The sequence below is a fragment of the Glycine soja genome, chromosome 13, assembly GCF_004193775.1.
Source record: "Glycine soja cultivar W05 chromosome 13, ASM419377v2, whole genome shotgun sequence".
NCBI lineage: Eukaryota > Viridiplantae > Streptophyta > Magnoliopsida > Fabales > Fabaceae > Glycine > Glycine soja.
Genome location: NC_041014.1, coordinates 18,237,623 through 18,256,365, shown reverse-complemented (window position 1 = coordinate 18,256,365; position 18,743 = coordinate 18,237,623). Strand labels below are relative to the sequence as shown.

The following is an 18,743-nucleotide window of genomic DNA, read 5'->3' as shown; positions in this document are numbered from 1 at the left end:
ATTATGTTTCACATTATAGTTATTCTATTAATTTCCTAGGGAAAAATATGACAATATAATTGCCCAAAATTGACAAAATTTCATTCCAGTCACAACATGCAAAATTACATTTATTTTATACAAGTAGTATATGGCTCAAACAGCAGAATTCTGAAGCATACAGACACTGGCAGTCAATAACAAATCAAGAAAATGTAATGAAAGAAAAGTAATAGAAGTCTGGAACACTCTACGGCAACCTTACTTTAGCATATCAAAGCCTGTCTAACGTGATGTGTCATGGTCCAACAGATCATGAAAAGTCAAACAGGCACATAAAATACAAACACTAAACAACAATAACATATTATTATTTTAAAATTCAAGTAGTAAATCGAGTAGAGAATTCAGGTAGACCAGACAAAGGGATAACATAATCAAAGTTATATTATTATTTTAAAATTTAATAATAATTTGAAAAATAATATTTTTAAAAAATTGCTAATAAAATAAAGGTATGTCAGCTAACATAATAACAAGAAATAACAAAAAACACGGTAAAACAACAAATAAAAAAGTGATAAAAAAATTCGTAATTTTAAAATTTAAAATTTCATAAAATACAAATACTTAGAAAAAGATAAGAATGAAATTAAAAATTTTAAAATGATATATTTTTTATTACTATTTGATTATATAGATACATAGAAAAGAAGAATATATAATAATAGTAGTAGGAATTATTGATGGAAATTAATTAAAAATGCATTATTAATTAATAGTAATGTAAAATATTTAATTTAAAATATACTAATAATTCATAAGTCCAAACTTACAGTGGCGTAAGGCCATTTAGAATGAGACCTGGGACCGCCACCAAACTTACAGGTAATTTGAAATATTGTATTAAAAACCTTAATTGCAAATCTGTCTTTTCCTTGAGAGCTTTAGGAATTGGACCCGAAAGCTTGTTCCCTATCACAACATGGATACATCCACGACTAGGATGAGAGGTAGCAATCTAGCTTAATAGTACATATTTAACACATGAAATTCTTAAAAATCTAGCTTCAATAGTTATTCAAAGTTGTATACATAATTTTTGTAAAGATTAATAATTCAAATTAAAAAAAATGTATAAAGATTTGACAGTGAATTGAAAGATTAATAATTGATTATATTATATTTATTAAATATATTATACAATAAATGATTAATTATTTATTGTGGTTGCACCCACCTTTAAACTAACTAACTACAACAGTGGTTAAGCTAAAAAAATAAAAGATCGATACATTCTAATTAAACACTTTTTTTTTAAATAATCATAGGAGTACTATATTAAATTTTTCATCTATTTTTCTCGGAAACTGATTAAAAACGTCACTTTTTAGGCCGAAAGTAGTTTGAACAGCATTTACGTGTTGAAAGAATAAATGATTACATAATCTTAACAAATTTTAGGTGACATATAACATTAACAAATTATATTATCTCTTCATAATAAACTGAAAAGGTTGAATATATGTTAGGGAAAAATTCAACCTGGACTCCTTCGGGGCTTGCATGTCACATGCTCTAAGGCCCACGACAATTTCTGAATTGTTACTCTGTGCAATGGCTCGATGACCAGCTATGAGGTTCTCTCCTCCCTTGATCAGCAGTCACGTCTCCCTTTTCTAGCACTTGATCATGAGTTCCTTCAATGTGAGTGGAACCAACTATAATCACTCAGATTCCTGCATTTTTTTCTATTTATTTAATGGCATGATTATGTCTATGAACTATGAAAAGAACAATTATTTTGAATACATTAAATAACATTGTTATGAGGATATCTTAGCCTCTATTCTTATAATCTCTTCTCTAATAAAACTACTCTTATTATTTATTATAAAAAAAAGAGGTATGATCTCTTACGGGTTTTCAATGAAGCTGTTTCCAGCAGGATCATCAAGAATAAATGTGAAGCTGCCTCAGCTGTCTCTGGAGCAACTTTCTAGAAGGTAAAAAGCATAACATTAAAAATTATTAAAAGATAAACTAATATATCAAACCACAAATTGAATAATTTATTATATGCGCTTAATCCTCCAAATTTACACATCCAAACATCTACTAACTGGCTCATTCTTTTTCTCAAAAATTACTTTCTTTAATTCTATTTTCATTACCAATAAAAAAATTCCACACTATAATTCTTAAATCTCAACAATCACAGCGCAACCTTCCCACAAAACCATTTATGCACACCTCAAGTAGGACTTACATCCTTTATTAATCGAATGACATCCCATACAATTTATCATCATCTTTTCCTCTGCTAAGGGGAGAGTGACATCCTAGAGTAATTATCCACATACAGCATATGCTGTTCTTTTTTTAAAGCATCTTATATCCTATTTTCATATCACACTTTGTCTTTTTTAATTCAATTTGGACTTCACTATTTCTTAATCAGAACTACGGCTGACAAAGAGTGAGGTAGTCAAATCTCATTTGCTAACATTTTAATAAGTTAAACTTGGCAAAAGAGTAAATATGCTAGCAGAGCTTTTCCAAGTTGCTAGTAAAGAAAACTACATAGTTTTGCAGCGGTGGTATTACCAAAAATGAAGTGGTCCAAGCTACTATTTGGCATGTATTCATAGACCAACATATTCAAACTTTTTATGGATTAACATTTGCATGTTTAGTTGGATCGCATCAATTAATGAGAAGCAGAAAATGATAGCAATGAAGAAATTCAGCATTAAATGATAGCAATGAAGAAATTCAATGAAAACCATGAGACAGAATTCAAAAGGATATACTCATTTTGTTTCGAGGGATGCAGATCCAATTTTCACAAGGGCAAAATAAGATGTGTCTGAATTCTCAAGATGAACTCAGGTTAAGAAGTTAGGACTATCAGAAAATAGGGGAGGGTTTGTTTCAACAAAGTTATGAGATTCATCAAGGCAGTAATCCTGGCCGATTAAGATTTTATTCCTATAAAGCTTTGAAACCCAATATAGGAGTCAACATATGCCTCCAAGTTGGCAATCCCCAATTTTCCAAAACAATTAAGTATTTTTAGCTACAAAAATCCAAAACATTACTAATTTATTATTTTTAGAGTTTAATTCCTATGTCTTTCTGCATAATTAATCAATAATTGATGTACTAAAATTTGATAATTTATAATTGGATAAGCATGTAAAATCTGGATGAATTATTTTCTAAAAAAATGATATATATCATCATGTGTGTGGTAAAGAGTCTTGGGTATAGGTGGTCGTAATTTAGAAAAGAAAAATTATAAATATTTTTTTCTTTCATCTTGTTTTTACTTAAATTCTTATTTATTTTTTCCTTCTTTTAAATCAAATTAGAAAGTTATGAATACCAAACTTTAGATAAAATATAGAGATATAAACAAAAACAAAAATAAGAGATATAAATATGTTAGTTAATATAAGGTGATAGAGAAAAATAATGTATTACTAGAGTATTTAGAATGATTAAGTATCCAAATATCACTAATTTTATCTTTTGTTTTTACATTTTACTAAAAAAAAGAGAGAGAGGGGTTTAAAGAGAAACTCGTGCACAGTGACCTGATACACAAGGCTTCTAATTCTATCTCTCATAATTTAATACTTTGCATTTACATAATCATTAAAAATATGCAATAGTGACAAACAATGGACCTGGAAGTGAATGTTCTCTATTTTATCTATCAAAAGCTCAACTTTTGCCCCACGGTCAACAGCCTGCCAAATAGGATATAAATGTCATAGCAACTTATCAGTAAAAAAACTTATGAGAAGTTTAAATTCAAACCCCTCCATATATGCCTACAAAAAAAAAAATGGGTTTTAGCCTCAAAAAACACTTTCAACCCATCCATAGCTAAAAGGATAAAAGGATAATTGCTTTACCTTTTAGATAGTTTCCATCATAACTCCTTTGACTTGTCAAACTTGAGCCTTAACTTTTGCAAGCTTGCTAATTTCCTCTGCATGATCAACACAATACTTCATCTGCTCCTTCAACTTGAGCAACAAATATTTCCCAATAATTAATGTCATTATAGTAAATTAACAATACAAATTTGCAGTACATATACATACCCAAACTCTCTGTTGAGGCTCTGAGCAGCTGTTGTTGCTGCTTTTCCTCCAACATATTTCTTGGTAAAATCCTCGTTGATTCGTTGAAGGAAAGCAATTGGAATCTGCCGTCTAGAAAACTCAATGGTAGCCACACAATAAGCTACAACAATCAGCGGACACTTAATTAGTTCCAACTAACAGTAATTATTACTTCAGTCAATGAAACAAAAACAAAGAAAGTATCTGCAGCAGAAAGCAGCAAGTTCCAAAAACACAGTCATGCTACTAGCAATAAAGCAAGAATTAGTCCTTTATAATTCCATATAGTGCATCACCAGAAAAACCAAAATGATTTCTATTCAAAACCCTAGTAGCATTACTAAGTTTTCCACAATCATCCTTAGTTTTTGGACTCTCCACAATGGTTGCATTGCAACTGCAATTGTGGCAACATTAGCCACAATTATCCATAATGTGAAGGATCATGATGAAACCACAACCACAATTATTACATGGGAAAATATAACTTTTCATGCAGTAAGGAGATTAACAAGAGCTTGAAGGGTCCTAGAACAGTCTTGAATGGGTTTCCCTCAAAGCAAGCCTACAAAATTGACCACCATAAGGACTTAGAGACAATAAAAACAAGCTTACTCCAAATAAACACACATGACAAATCAAAGAAAACAAGCTGAAACAGCCACAGACTCCAAATCATGTGAACAATTTCATCATGTTACAGTTTACCTGGGAAGATGTTCGTTGATATCCAAATCTAGCTCTCTAAAAAATATGACCTAGAAATTTTTTGAGTCATTCAAGGATTCATTAGCATGTTTGCATATTTGGGGACTAGCAAGATCTAGTTCATAAAAAATTAAACAATGAAATGAAGAAAAGGCGGAAACCTGAATAGAAAGAAGAGAAAGAGGTTACCCCTCAACGGCAAAATGAACGTTGTCGTTTTTTGAACATTCACCTTGACTTTTGTTCCCTCTCGCCCTCGTTGTCATTGTCTCCACCAGGCTCGTCGTCTTCGTCGCCATCACTCTCAATTTCAACCTCCCTGTGACCCTCCACCTCACCCTTGCCCTCCTACTCCCCCACACCCTCCCCCCTCCCTCGTCCTATATAAATGACAAAATAAAAACCTCTAATGACGATGTCGGTTTCTATTAAAAACGTCTTTAAATAAACATTTTAAGTTTGAAAAGTTGAAAATATTTTCAAAAATGCCACCACGTAGGATACGTCGGTTTTATTACAACCGCCTTTGAATAGGTGTCGTAGAAAAATGTTTTTTTAGTAGTGTTTTCTATAAGCACTTATAGAAAAAGAAAATAACAAGAAAAAAAATTATTTTAAATAGCTTAAAAAAACTGATTTTAACTTATGCATAAGTTATTTTTAGCTTGTGAAAGAAGTTTTATTTCATTTTTCCTTCTTATTTTCTGCTATAAGATAAGCTTATCCATAAGCAATTATAATAGCATAAAAGATAGTCTCCTTGACCTCATAAGGACCTCTATATTTATTGTATCTCTTGGCATGGACAATTGACATTGTGGGTATTATGCAATTGTATGAACCAACAACTATAGTTGGCAATCGTGTTCCAAACCAAGTTTGGAGAAATGTGCTTAATCCAAAAACAAACAACAAATTATGTATCACCTTGGCCTTCTCAGCCTACATTGAATTAATGATTTTCAGTTTACTCACAACATTTAAAAATTTGAAAAAGAAAATAAATGGAAGAAAAAAGTTGCTTAGATGGCGTCTACCCATTTCAGGAACAATCATAGTTGGAATCAGAATGATCATGACAAGAGTCAGAATATAATGTTGGAATCCCAATAGCAGTGCTTTTGTCGAATGCATGGCAATAAAAAATACATTTAAAATGTTGAAACAAGCAAGAAGATAAATTATGGTTCACGAAAAGTATAAGCATGTTTTTGTTTATTTATTGGTCGACCAACAAAATGACACACACATATATATAGCACAAGAAGTGTGAATTAAAAAAGAGCAAAATAGAATGTTGCAGTATATCACATAACACGAAGAACTAGAATCTTGAACTATACATCCATACAAATGCATAATATAAGATACAAGCTCCAACTGAAGTTACAATACCACTACTAGAAAAGTTCCTTTTTACGTTGTCATGCATATCTACATCGGTTATATAAAAACTGATGTAGTAAATGATACGGTGACATTTTTGAAAATAAAGCAAACTTTTTTAATCTAGTTACGATGGTTTTTATGAAACCGCCTTCGATGTGAACGTTATGAAGGCGGTTTTATAAAAACCGTCTTTGTTAGTCGACCTAACTACTACAGTTTTAAAAAACTGCCTTTGATTGATGTTATAAAATTTTTAATTATTTTATTTATTTCATTTTTCCTTTAAATTAATAAAATATATTATACAAAACACAACCAGCAGCAACCCTAACACGAAGCTCGTCGTCGCTCCCAAGGCCTCTGCCATCTCCCTCGTGCCAGAGAGAGAGGCGGTGATGTCTTCAATTAGATTCCTATGGATCCTGATGGTGTCTTTCACGACATCATGCGCGTTAAAGCCAACCGTAGAAGCTATCAGCGTACGATGTTATGATGGAGTACGGGTTCCCGTTGGGTCTTCTTCCCAAGGGAGCCATAGGGTATTCGCTTAACAAAGACAACGACGAGTTCACAGTGTATTTCCAAGGAGTGTGCAGCTTCGACATAGAAGCCTACATGCTCAAGTACAAATGAACCATCACGGGTGTCATCTCCAAGGGCAGGCTCTATAATCTCAAAGGTGTCACTGTCAAAATATTGCTCCTTTGGCTCAACATCGTCAAGGTCTATCGTCAGGGGAACGATTTTTACTTCTCTGTCGGAATCACTTCCACTGATTTTGACATCGAGAATTTCCTCGAAAGCCCCCAGTGTGGTTGTAGTTTCGATTGCAAACCACTACCCTTAAACAGTGACGTTTCCGTTTCCTCAATTTAATTACACTTTTTTTGTGATTCAATTGTTGATTGAATTATTGGGTTTGGTTGCAAACTATAGATCTATCTAGTATCTATCATCATCATCTTCTTTTTTATGCTTTTTAAGTTAAAAAAAAACTGCATATAATGTTTGTCCTTCAATAGTATGACTTCCTTGATAAGGCCTTTTTCCTTAGTTAGACAGCTACACCGGCAAATTCAAAGTATTTTTGATTTTATTATACTTGCACGGTTGCGATAGAATCTTACGAGTTTTAAGGTCATCATAATGTGTGTTATCAAAAAGGAAAAAATGTTCGGTTTAAAAGGGATTGAAGTGATAGTTTTGTTTTAAACATTGTGAGTTTGTGATAATCACTCGCGAATCGCGATGAGGACGAGCTCCAATTCTCAGTTGGAATCACTTCTGTGGACTTTGCGGCCAGTAGCATCTATGTATGAGTCCCAGTAGTTGTAGCATAGACTGTTTGATGGGGTTACGAGTTAGATGAACAGAGAACTGGTCCAATAATAAATAAGGCTTAAAACAAACTTTAAGATATTTAAAAAAAAAATTAAATGAGAGTTATATTTTAGACATCTTTGCAAACATATGATGTTTTTTTTTTAATATATGGAATCTTTTTTCTTTATAAAAACTAATAGAAAATATTTATTTGTTTTATTCTTGGCCAACCTTGAATGAACCAGTCAAGTGGTTTTGTGTTATCTTGTATTTTTCTGTTGTGATGCTTATTAAATAGGATTATTATGGTTATGATTTGTTGGATGTTTAGGTACAACTTCAACATAATAAAATGTGACATTTAATGTCAATTTTCCAGTTGGGAAGCATGTCCAAAACCAATAGATGGCTTATGGGCCCCTTGGTGGTATAAAACTGTACACAAATCTACTGGCTTTAAGGAAGAAAACAAGTATCCTCAGGTATGCAGTTGTTTTCTGGTGTGCCTTCACTTTAGTTCCTATTGCAAGGAGTCCAGACCATTAATTCTCTCCCTTTGTAATATTTTCTTTTTTCCTTTTTCTTTTTTGCTTCTCTTTTTATATAGGAAATAATCAATCTCCATGTAATGATGCCATGTGCTTAATGACTGCTTGAGAGTTGAGAATTAAGTTCTGGTGTTGTGCTTGTGAATTGACATGGTTTGAGACTTTTCCAAATTTTATTTTCATAATCTTACTTGATGAAAAATGTTTTGTATATTGATTGTTTTTATGTAATAACAGTTGTCTAGAACCAACTCTTCTAAAAGCTTAAGCTTTTGAGTAGAGGCATAACAATGGTTTTAGAAAATGCACATGCCTTCTTTACTTCATGGAGGCATTTAGTTATAAAGAATAGTGAGGTCTTCAAGAATTTTCCTATAGTACAAGGATTTTCTTTCCTTGTTTTTGGATGTACATGTACTTAACAAGTCCATTACAAGGTGGAGAAGTGCAACCATTGTAGGAATAAGACCCAAACAAGTCCATTACAAGGTGGAGAAGTGCAACCAATTGGATAATACAAATGTTATCAAACAATAAGAGTGTCAGATTCTTTGACTCAACAGCAGATATAGTGATGCAGTCAGATTATCAGAGATGATCGCCATGTCAATTAACTCTCCTAAAAGCTTAAGCTATTAAGTGAAGGCCTAAAAATGACTTTAGTTTTTTTTAAGTTAACCTGAAAACAAGTTGGTTCAAGTCAACCTAGTGAATATGAGATCATTAATTTTGTTTCTGACTTTGTCTTAGTGATATGTTCCTACTTATATTCTCTTTTGGTTATCACGGATGTAAAGCTTTTCTTTCCTTCAATATATATTATTGAAATATGTTAAAAAAAGACAAGACCAATATATTCTCTGTTATTGTATTTTAAATTCTCTATCTTTAGGTGGTTGGAGGACGTTCTTCATGTAACTCTGGCAAAGGCAATAGCAATCATTCCTCAGTCAAGTATGGTTATAGCCTAGTTAAAGGTAAAGCAAACCACCCGATGGAGGACTATCACGTAGCAAAATTTGTCCAGTTCAAAGGGCGAGAGCTTGGGCTTTTTGCTATATATGATGGACACCTGGGTGACAGTGTACCGGCCTATTTACAAAAGCATATGTTTTCTAACATCTTGAAGGAAGTGAGTTGTTGAATCAAACCAAAGATATGCATTTATTACCATGATCTCATCTGTTTTATATAGCATGACAATTATCTTTCTGTTCTCAACTTCACATACTTTTTTTTTTTTGCAATATCAACCACATAAAAGGATAAGTCATTTTAGTTTTAATATCTTGAAGAGGTTGGTAAGATCTCTGTCCTTGCAAAAGAACTTTGAAAGGATGCGTAATGGTAAATTTGGCTTATTATACTTGTTATAATGACTTTTGCTGTAATTATGTTTATGATTGCGAATTTGTGAGTCATTACCCAGGAGGACTTCTGGAATGATCCATTCATGTCCATTTCTAATGCATATGAGACAACAAATCAGGAAATTCTTTCTCACAGGCAGTAACTGCAATTCTCATAAATAATAAAAAATTATGGGTAGCCAATGTTGGAGATTCATGAACTGTTGTTTCAAGGGGAGGGGTGGCTGGACAGATGTCAATTGATCATGAACCCAATATTGAGCGGGGCAGCATTGAGACCAGAGGCGGCTTTGTCTCAAACATGCCAGGTTCTTTAATTAACCATGTGTTCTATCAGTTGTTGCTTTAGATGTTTCAACACTGATTTATCTTTTCATACTATGAGATTTCATACGTATCTTAAATGTTCCCAGAATTTTAATTTTTGAAGTAATTGTTTTATCCAAATAAGCTCATTGGTAGCTATGGTCATAGCTTACCTTAAACAATTGACTAGGCATGATATTGTACTTTATACATAAAAATACGTTTACACTATTGTAAAAGAGACTTTTAAATAAGTTGTTACAAAAGTTAGATTAGACCTTAAACTTATAGCATATAAAAGATTTATGCTTGACACTTATAAATCTAACCTACGTATTTTTACCGTTATTTCATGTTTTGAGTAACTTTAATTATAATTTTCATTTTCATAATTTATAATTTATTTTACATATGCTTTTTCTTTTCATTGACTTATTAGTCGCTTAGTGCATTTAGAGATATGTCAAACCTTAATAATAGAAAAAAGAGAGAAGTCAAATCTATATTAAAAAGCTTTTAATACGAAATAAATGTTCAGCTAGACTAAAAGATTAAATCATACTTTTAAAAAGATGAAGTCAAACTTAAAAAAACTTATGATAAATAACATACCTTAAACTATTTTTTTTTAAAAAAAAGTAATGTGTTTATATCTTTTATATTTTGGTTATATTCGACGAAATTAACTAAAAGATTAGTTGGAAGCTAAAAGGTTAATTGAAAGCTAAAAAAATTATCTAGTAGCTGAAAGTCGATATCTGAAAGTTACAAAAACTAATTTATTAAATAATAAGTATTCGATAAAATTAATTATTGAAATAGTTAAAAAAATATAAAATGACAAAAAATCAATAAAATTGTGATTTACTTATAAATGACAATAATGAAAATAATAAATATGTTAAAAATAAAATAAAATAAATTAACATTTTAAAAAGTTACTTCGAGTAACATTTTAAAAAATTACTAAAAACACTTATTTATTGAATCATTAAATAAGTTTTTTAGATAATAAAAAAATTAAAAACTAATTGTAATTTCTTATGAAAATAATCATTATCAAATTTTGTGTTAGTGGCTCTTCCCATAAGAAGAAGTGGCTCTTCAATTTCCCAATTGAGGTCCACACACTTAATTAGCAAGCCATGTTCTTTATTTCCTTTTTGCTTGCAAGGACATAGTTCAAGTTACTTCCCAATTCTACATTGTATCTCTCTATGTAGAAAAGAAGAAATAGGGAATGACAAGAGATGTTGGTACTCAAAGTACACCTCCTTATATTAGTTCAACCAGTCTCAGCCCTGCTTCAACTCCGTCCATCACAGAGAGATCAAAACCTCTAGTCTCTGACTCGCCTAACTCAAATGCAAAATCAAAATCCGAGGAAGAGGTATGTGCCACAAATTTTTCACCGTATATTCCTTTAATGAGTTTATCAGAAATTCAGAATTTTATTATATACGTTCTAATTAAGACCTCAAACACTTTAGATTCAATACATATTTCCCTTTTCTTTGGTCCTCAATTATGAATGCCATTAAGTGAAGAGAAAACACTAGACACAAAAAATTTCCTGTTTTTTTTAAAATATTGTGATTGTTTTGTGCCTCTCACGAAAGTGTTATCTCATATGCAAGTGTCAAATTTTGCATAACTCCTCAATCAAACCTTGTACTCCTTTCTTGAATGATTTAAACATATATGGAAGCAATGTGGTTCTTTTTGAACATATATAGCTCTTCCCTTTGTCTCATATGAAAGCACTGAAGACTAGTCCCTACTCTGTAAGAGTCTAATCCTTTCTCAAATGGTAAGATGATTTCTCTCTCAACCTTCTTTTTTATTTATAGGCAATATGCCTTATTTCTACGAAGGTTGTTATTTGCATATAATGAAAATAACAATTAGTTCTTCACATGCACGATGAAGGTTGTTCCATCAAGCTAGGAGAAAATTATAATGTTTCTAGTTTTTAAATGGTAACTGTTGTTTAAATAATTGTAAAATACTTGGGGAAAAAATTTAACATGAAAAAAAATTAAAAAATCTAAGACGGTTTTTTGGTACAACCGTCTTAGTATGTATAGGATTCTATGATGATTATTAAAATAATCGTCTTAGATTGCTTGACATATTAAAATGGTTATGAAATCGTTGTTGTAGACTAATGATTCATTTACGACGTGTGTTTTGACGACAGTTCATAATCGTCGTAAAAAGTCAAAATAAACCAACTTAGTATAGTGTTTTTCAAGTAGTGTACACTACCATGATACCAAAACACTCGTTCACAAATCACATATCTACACATGCAATGCATAATTTGCCCACCAAAATCATAAATTCATGTTCCTACAAAGCCTCCTGATTATAAATACAGCATCATCATCAATCATGAATCTCATGATAATTATCACTTAGTAGGGATCAATCATTTTCCGAAATGTACAAATTAGTATATGCATGTTTTTGTTTCAGCCAAAATGTTCATATTCTCGTTGAGTTCCTCCTTTTCTTTGTCTTTTGCCTTCAAAATCGAACCAAACCAAAGAATGAGCATAAAAAAATCTCATCAAAATAAATGAACATAGTTAGGGTTAATCCTTTATAGAAGAACAATTTAACTATCCTACGAGCCTAGTATTTTGTTTCCTAAGAGAGAACAAAGAAAAAAGTGGAAAGAGAGAACCGTGTTGGTACTTGAGCGGTAGAATCCAAATCCATTTGCATTGGTGTGTTGTCGAGTTTGGCGTCTCTGGAACCATTACCAGTGTCCATTTTTCGATTGAAAAGGTTCTCTTCTCGGCGTTGTTGTTGTGATAGCGATGTGGAAAGAAATGAGACAACGCGTTTTGTTCTTCAAGTGAGGACATAGGTGAAAGGGAAGTTGGGGTTTTACTTCTTTGGTTTTCTTTTTTGCGCAATGAAAATGAGGGTTTAAGAACGCAACATGTCGCTACGAAAAATGACACAGCATTTCTCCTGCTTTTTTGCCTTGACAAGCTTCGACGAGAAGAAAGCGAAAAATCATGCGAACCCTAGCTTTCTCTAATTGGGATGAAAAGCCAAATGTGATAGATCTATGCGATGACGAGGTCGAGAACAATGGACAGTGATGGTGAGGGGAAACGAAGATGATGGCATACGAAGGCAAGGGCATAAGTACGAGAGGCGATGGCAAGAGTACAAGAGGTTCAAAGAAGATAGGCAAGAGAGTGAGGAAGATGAGCATAGTTTTGAAATTAGAATTCTCCAACAACAGTTTTCTAAAAAACGTCGTTGAATGCAATAAATAAAGGTGGTTTTATTAAAACCGACGTCATCCATTTCATTTTAATTATGATATTGTCACCATATTTTTTTATGACGATTTTTTAGGAATCATCGTCGATAGAGTGTCATGAAATGCTATTGTTTTAGTAGTGATTTCCCTACTCATTAATCTTTGAAACTAAAAAAAAAATAAAATAAGTTTCAGAATTTTTTTAGGTTTTCATTTAAGTCTCTAATGTTTTTTTTTTTCATTTTGATCTCTATATATACAAATGTTATAATGATTTCATCGGTCCCTGAATTAGGGTCTAAAATAAAAAAGAAGACTAATTTTAAAGACTTATAGTGTGTTTGAAAACATGTTAGTTTTCCGTTGAGCAAAAAAGCTTCAATTTCTTGCTCTCATGTTTGATGCATAGAAAAGCGTAAAAACTCATTAGACGGAGGTTATTACGTTAAAAGAAATTAATATGTGTACTCAAATGAAGAACTTATTTGTGCTTTCTTTGTTTCATATGCTATTATAAAATTAAGATACAAAGCATATATAGCACCAAACTAATTTGAGTTTTTTCCAGCCAATATGCCTAGTTAAGCCGTTGGCCGTTTAAATTACTATATGCTTGTGAATTGTCATTTATGTGGATTGTGGAAGTCGTCATCAGTCAAGCACCCATACGCTTGTCATTCCTGTACTTCAATGTACTTGAAGGCGGCGTTTTGAACCACTAACCATATAATTTAACATGTCTAAATATTAGAAATTAAAAAACAAAAATCAATAACAATTAAGAAAGAAAGGCCACAAAGATATAAGGTGGGTTGAAAAGAGGGAAATTGATGGATTAGGTTCTATTTCTTCTACTAACAAAAATTAATATTAATTAAAATTTAGTTAAAATATATACTTTTAGTCTTTAAATATAAAAATATTTAGAATTTTTTGTTGTAAAATTTTTAATATATTTTTTTATTCGTATAAAATTAAAATATGTTTTTTTTTTCTGATAACAAGGTTTAGATGACATCTTGACCTATGTGTATGACTTTTTTACATCATTTATATATATAAGTGAGGTAAAAAAATCACATTTTATATATGTTAAAAGGTCATCATCATAAATAGGTTTGGATTTATTTAAATTTCCATCCATATCAAAAAATGATATATTTTATTTTTGTAAGATCAAACAACATATTAAAAATTTTATAAGGATAAATTTCAAATATTTTCATATATTTATATTTATGAGGATAAAAATATATTTTAAACTTAGAATTATCAATCAAAGAAAAAGTTTTCAATATTTAAATGAATTTTTCCGAACTTCCATCCATGTAAAAAAAATAATACATTTTAAGAGGTCAAATAACATATTAAAAATTTTACAAAAATAAATTTTAAATATTTTTATATATTTATGAGAATCAAAAATATATTTTAAACTTAAAATTATCAATCAAAAAGTGCAGCACAAACATGTTTGAGTAATTCATGCCGGCCTAACATAAAAATTTACACCTCGACGATTCCTTCCATGCAAGAATTAATCTCACTGAAAAGTTTTCAATATTTAAACTGTCTTAATTTGCTTCCTAGTCATTCACATGAATCTTGCCAAGCATCAATATCTTAATATTTTTTTTGTGTACACCAATTTTTTAAGTATATATTGGCGTCATGTTTTACGAATTTTCTGAAAACAAAATTTTAGAAGTAATATGAACGTTACTTGCTAAAAGCGTCAATTACTATTTATTAATTAATTCTTACTTTGTGAATGCATGTTTGATTACTAGACACTAGTACTAATTTTCTGAGAATAACAGTGATGACATTATTAAACAAATTGACAATAAAAAGTGAAAAGAATGAAACTGATTGGGGTATCTTCAATGGAGGCAAGGAAGAACACGAGTGATAAAAGAAGCTTGAGGGTAGAAAGATGAAAAAAAATAGGTTTTTGTTTTAATCTTAACCTTGTTTAATTCTTTTTTTAGCAAAATTTTTTGTTCTTTAATTTACTAATTTGAAAATCTAAAATTAATGTATTTATATTTAATATAAATCTCTTAAGATATTATACATTTTCCTCTCAAAAAAGATATGATACATTTATTTATTAATAACGTAGTACAGCTCTATACTACACTTTTAGGTTTTAATACAGAAATAGACAAGGGGTTTTACGCAAAAACATAAATAAAATCAGCTTTAACTTGAGCCTTAATAGAGTCAAAGGTACATACACAGTCATTTCCCAATATTTGGCATTCTCATCAATTAATGACAATTTTATTTTTAACATTAAAAGCTATATTTATATTTATTCAATGCGAATATTTTATAAATTTAAAAACTCAAATAAATTGTAACTTCCACATGGAGATGAGAAAATAATTAATGATTTTTTTTTCTTCTCCTCTCATATTGATATGCTACTATGAATTTGGAGGACGCAAACATATGTTCCACGCATGCATGTGCCTTCCGAGGCTGACCATTTTTCCGAACTCAGCAAACTCCAAAGTAATCAAATTTACGAGAAGGGTACCTCCTCATCCATTGGGGTTTTTCTATTGGTTTACTTTACATCTTTTGCTTTTATAATTCGCTAGGTTACAAATTAAAGCAACACATCAAAACATGTGTCTTTCTTATGGGAGCTTCAACTCTTGTGGGCTTCGTCAAATTAAGTTTCAAACACAAGATCTTCAAAGGATCATGCGTAACTTGATAAAGTAGATCGATCAATTTGTCTCTATGGAGTGGGGCTTAGTGATTTGAAATAAAGTAGGAAATGGCATGCACGATTGTCATCAGTTAGGTGATGTTATTTGTCCATTTTCTTAATTTCGTGGTTAAATTTTCAATTATACATACCAAAACAAAAAGGATTAATTAGATATGGAAATGTCTTTGATCAATCACACAAAGATTCATTCAATTCATTTTGAATATGTTCACATTGAAAGCCTAAAGGCGCACGCTGTCTTTTCTTCAAAGAAAATAAGGATACCGACTATAATCTAATGAATGTGATTGATTTAGAGAAGCAATAATAATTGTTCCAAGAAAGAACAATGTCAGGAGGTCTCCTGATAGCAAAAGACTAATGTATTAATGTAAGAAAAAGAAAACACTTGATCAAAATACAAAAATCAGAGCCCAAACAAGTGCAAAAAGATTACAAGCTTACCCTCCGGGTCTTTTATAGGGTCAAGAGATTTAAATAAAGCAACCAAACGTTTGGCGGGAAGCTGCCAAGGAAGGGTCTCGAGGAAGGCTAGGTTCTCCTGTTCCTCTTCCTTTGATCAAGAAATCCTTATGGGATACTCGTTATATGACGTGGCACCTCAACCTAGTAAAATGGAAACAATACATTTTCATCCTTATAAAAAAAAAAAAATGAACCCTTCCAAGAATTGGCCTTATGATAACTTTAAAAACCTAGTCTTAAAATTTTTATGCTTAGCTATCAAATTTATCTTTCTATTTTGTCTATTACACTAAATTGATCATTTGTTTTTTAATTCACCATTTGAGTCTCATTATATATTAAAATATATTGTCTTATTGACTAGAAAGTTGACAAATATTTTCTTAAAAAATAAATATGTTTAAGGAAGAACTAAAACCATAATTCTTGAAATAAAAAACACACTCTTTTATCATTACACTCAAGTGATCATTTAAATATTTGGTGCAAAATATAGTATTAATATAAGTTTTATGCGAAAATAATTCAAAATTTAAATTTTATTCTTTTTTAATTTATTATATTTTTATAATCTTATATATTATCTTTTAAAATATAATATATAAGATTAAATTCTATTTTCACATAAATTAGAATACTTATATTTATATAAGTTTTATTTTTATTGTATATATCATATTTATCTTTTAAAATAATACTTGTGATTTAGTGATAATATTTTATTATATTAAGATATTCACTTTATTTATTATAATATAAATAAAAAAATAATGTCAATAAATTACATTCCTAAATATTATAAAAATAAAAAATACTGTACTTTTATTTAATTATGTATCTTTGCTATATAATTTAATTCTTTAAAAAACTTGTACCTGATTAAATAAAGTTAAATATAAATAAAAAAATACTATTATAATAAATAATAATAATATCTTAATATAAATAAAAAATATTGTCATTAAATCACATATATAAATATTAAAAAGATAATAAAATGGTGTCATTTTATGAAATTATAACTTAAAAAAATATACATTAAAGATGAAATTTATATTATATATTTACTTTATAAAATAAGTTTTGAATAGTGTGATAAAAATACATAAGATTGTAAAAATATAATATAAAAAATAAAAATAAAGCTTATATAAGTATACATATTCTAATTTATGTGAAAATAGAATTTAATCATATATATTATATTTTAAAAGATAATATATAAGATTATAAAAATATAATAAATTAAAAAAGAATAAAATTTGAATTTTGAACTATTTTTGCATAAAACTTATATTAATATTATATTTTACACCAAATATTTAAATCAGCAGTTGGATATAGTGGTAAAAGAGTGTGTTTCTTACTTTAAATCCCATGGTTTTAGTTCTTCTTAAAGCATATTTTTAAGTTTTTATTTTTTAAGAAAATATTGATCAACTTTCTAATCTAGTCAACATTTAAATTTTAACGGTAGTCAACAGTTAAAATTAGCCATGAGAACTAATATAGTGTATTTTGAAATATATGAAGACTCAAATTGTGAATTTAAAAATAGGGAGATTGATTTAATGTAATAGACAAAATAGGGGGACAAAATTTATAATTAAGCCAAAACAAGGGTCGAGAGGCAAGACGAACCTAGGACACCTACCTCGCCATCATTTTCAGCCAAGAACAAAAGAAATAGAAAAACAACCCAGGGGTAACCTTGGTATAAGTATACAAGCATAATGCCTGAATGGCCACCCACCCATTCAGGTGCAATTGAGAAGGGGCGACATTCAAGATTCGAAGATACATGAAGGTTCAAGTATATGCAGTCATACATATAGAAAAAAAAATCATTGTTTTCTTTTCCTTTATTGACAAATACAAAATTTGTTTGAGGATGAGTATCGGTTTGATACAATTGCAGTGTTACCAAACAAAGCTCATCCTCCTCTATCAGACATACCAGGATGTAATCAAGGAAGTGTTGGATACTAAATTTCTCGTCAAACCTAGAAATGTACACCCTGACCTCCCCATCTACCAATGTATAACCCAACAACTTGATTGACGAAAACTCTTTATTTTCTTTAATGACTTTTTGGTAGCATTTCAGCCCTCCCTCCACAATATGGCTACATGATGCTTCCATCTCCCCCTCGGCAGCATTATTCACATCATCAACATTGTTGACCACTTCCTCAACACTCAGTCATCATCGGACCCCTTCTCGACACTAGATAAGAAGGATGAATCACTATATGTTGAAAAAAGGTCAATAAACTCTAAGTTGTCAACCAACACGACTACAAGTTTAGAACCTGGCCCCTTAAACTCCCTCGAAAAGCTTCCCAAAGAACTCATGAATCACAAAAGCTATTAAACAACACACCTGCAACACAAAAGGAAGTGGAAACACCAAACAACACTATTGTGAATGTATGTATACAGGTTTTGATGATGTCAAAAACCAAGGTTGCTTCAAGCTTTAACTCAAGA

General features: G+C 30.4%; 1 long non-coding RNA gene and 1 pseudogene across 2 annotated transcripts; one reads left to right on the top strand and one right to left on the bottom strand.

Moving 5' to 3' along the window:
• Window positions 1-1,381: 1,381 nt before the first annotated feature.
• On the bottom strand, window positions 1,382-5,174 carry LOC114382050. Of its 2 annotated transcripts, none has more exons than XR_003660162.1 (7): window positions 4,985-5,174; window positions 4,824-4,873; window positions 4,095-4,236; window positions 3,903-4,016; window positions 3,672-3,734; window positions 1,900-1,978; window positions 1,382-1,718 (listed from the first exon to the last, which is right to left on the bottom strand). It is a non-coding gene; the product is annotated as an uncharacterized LOC114382050 (long non-coding RNA). The 2 variants fall into 2 exon arrangements; XR_003660161.1 differs by having other exon boundaries at window positions 5,013-5,174.
• A 1,385-nt stretch (window positions 5,175-6,559) lies between these two features.
• Window positions 6,560-7,088, top strand: LOC114381442 (annotated as a pseudogene).
• The last annotated feature ends 11,655 nt before the right edge of the window (window positions 7,089-18,743 follow it).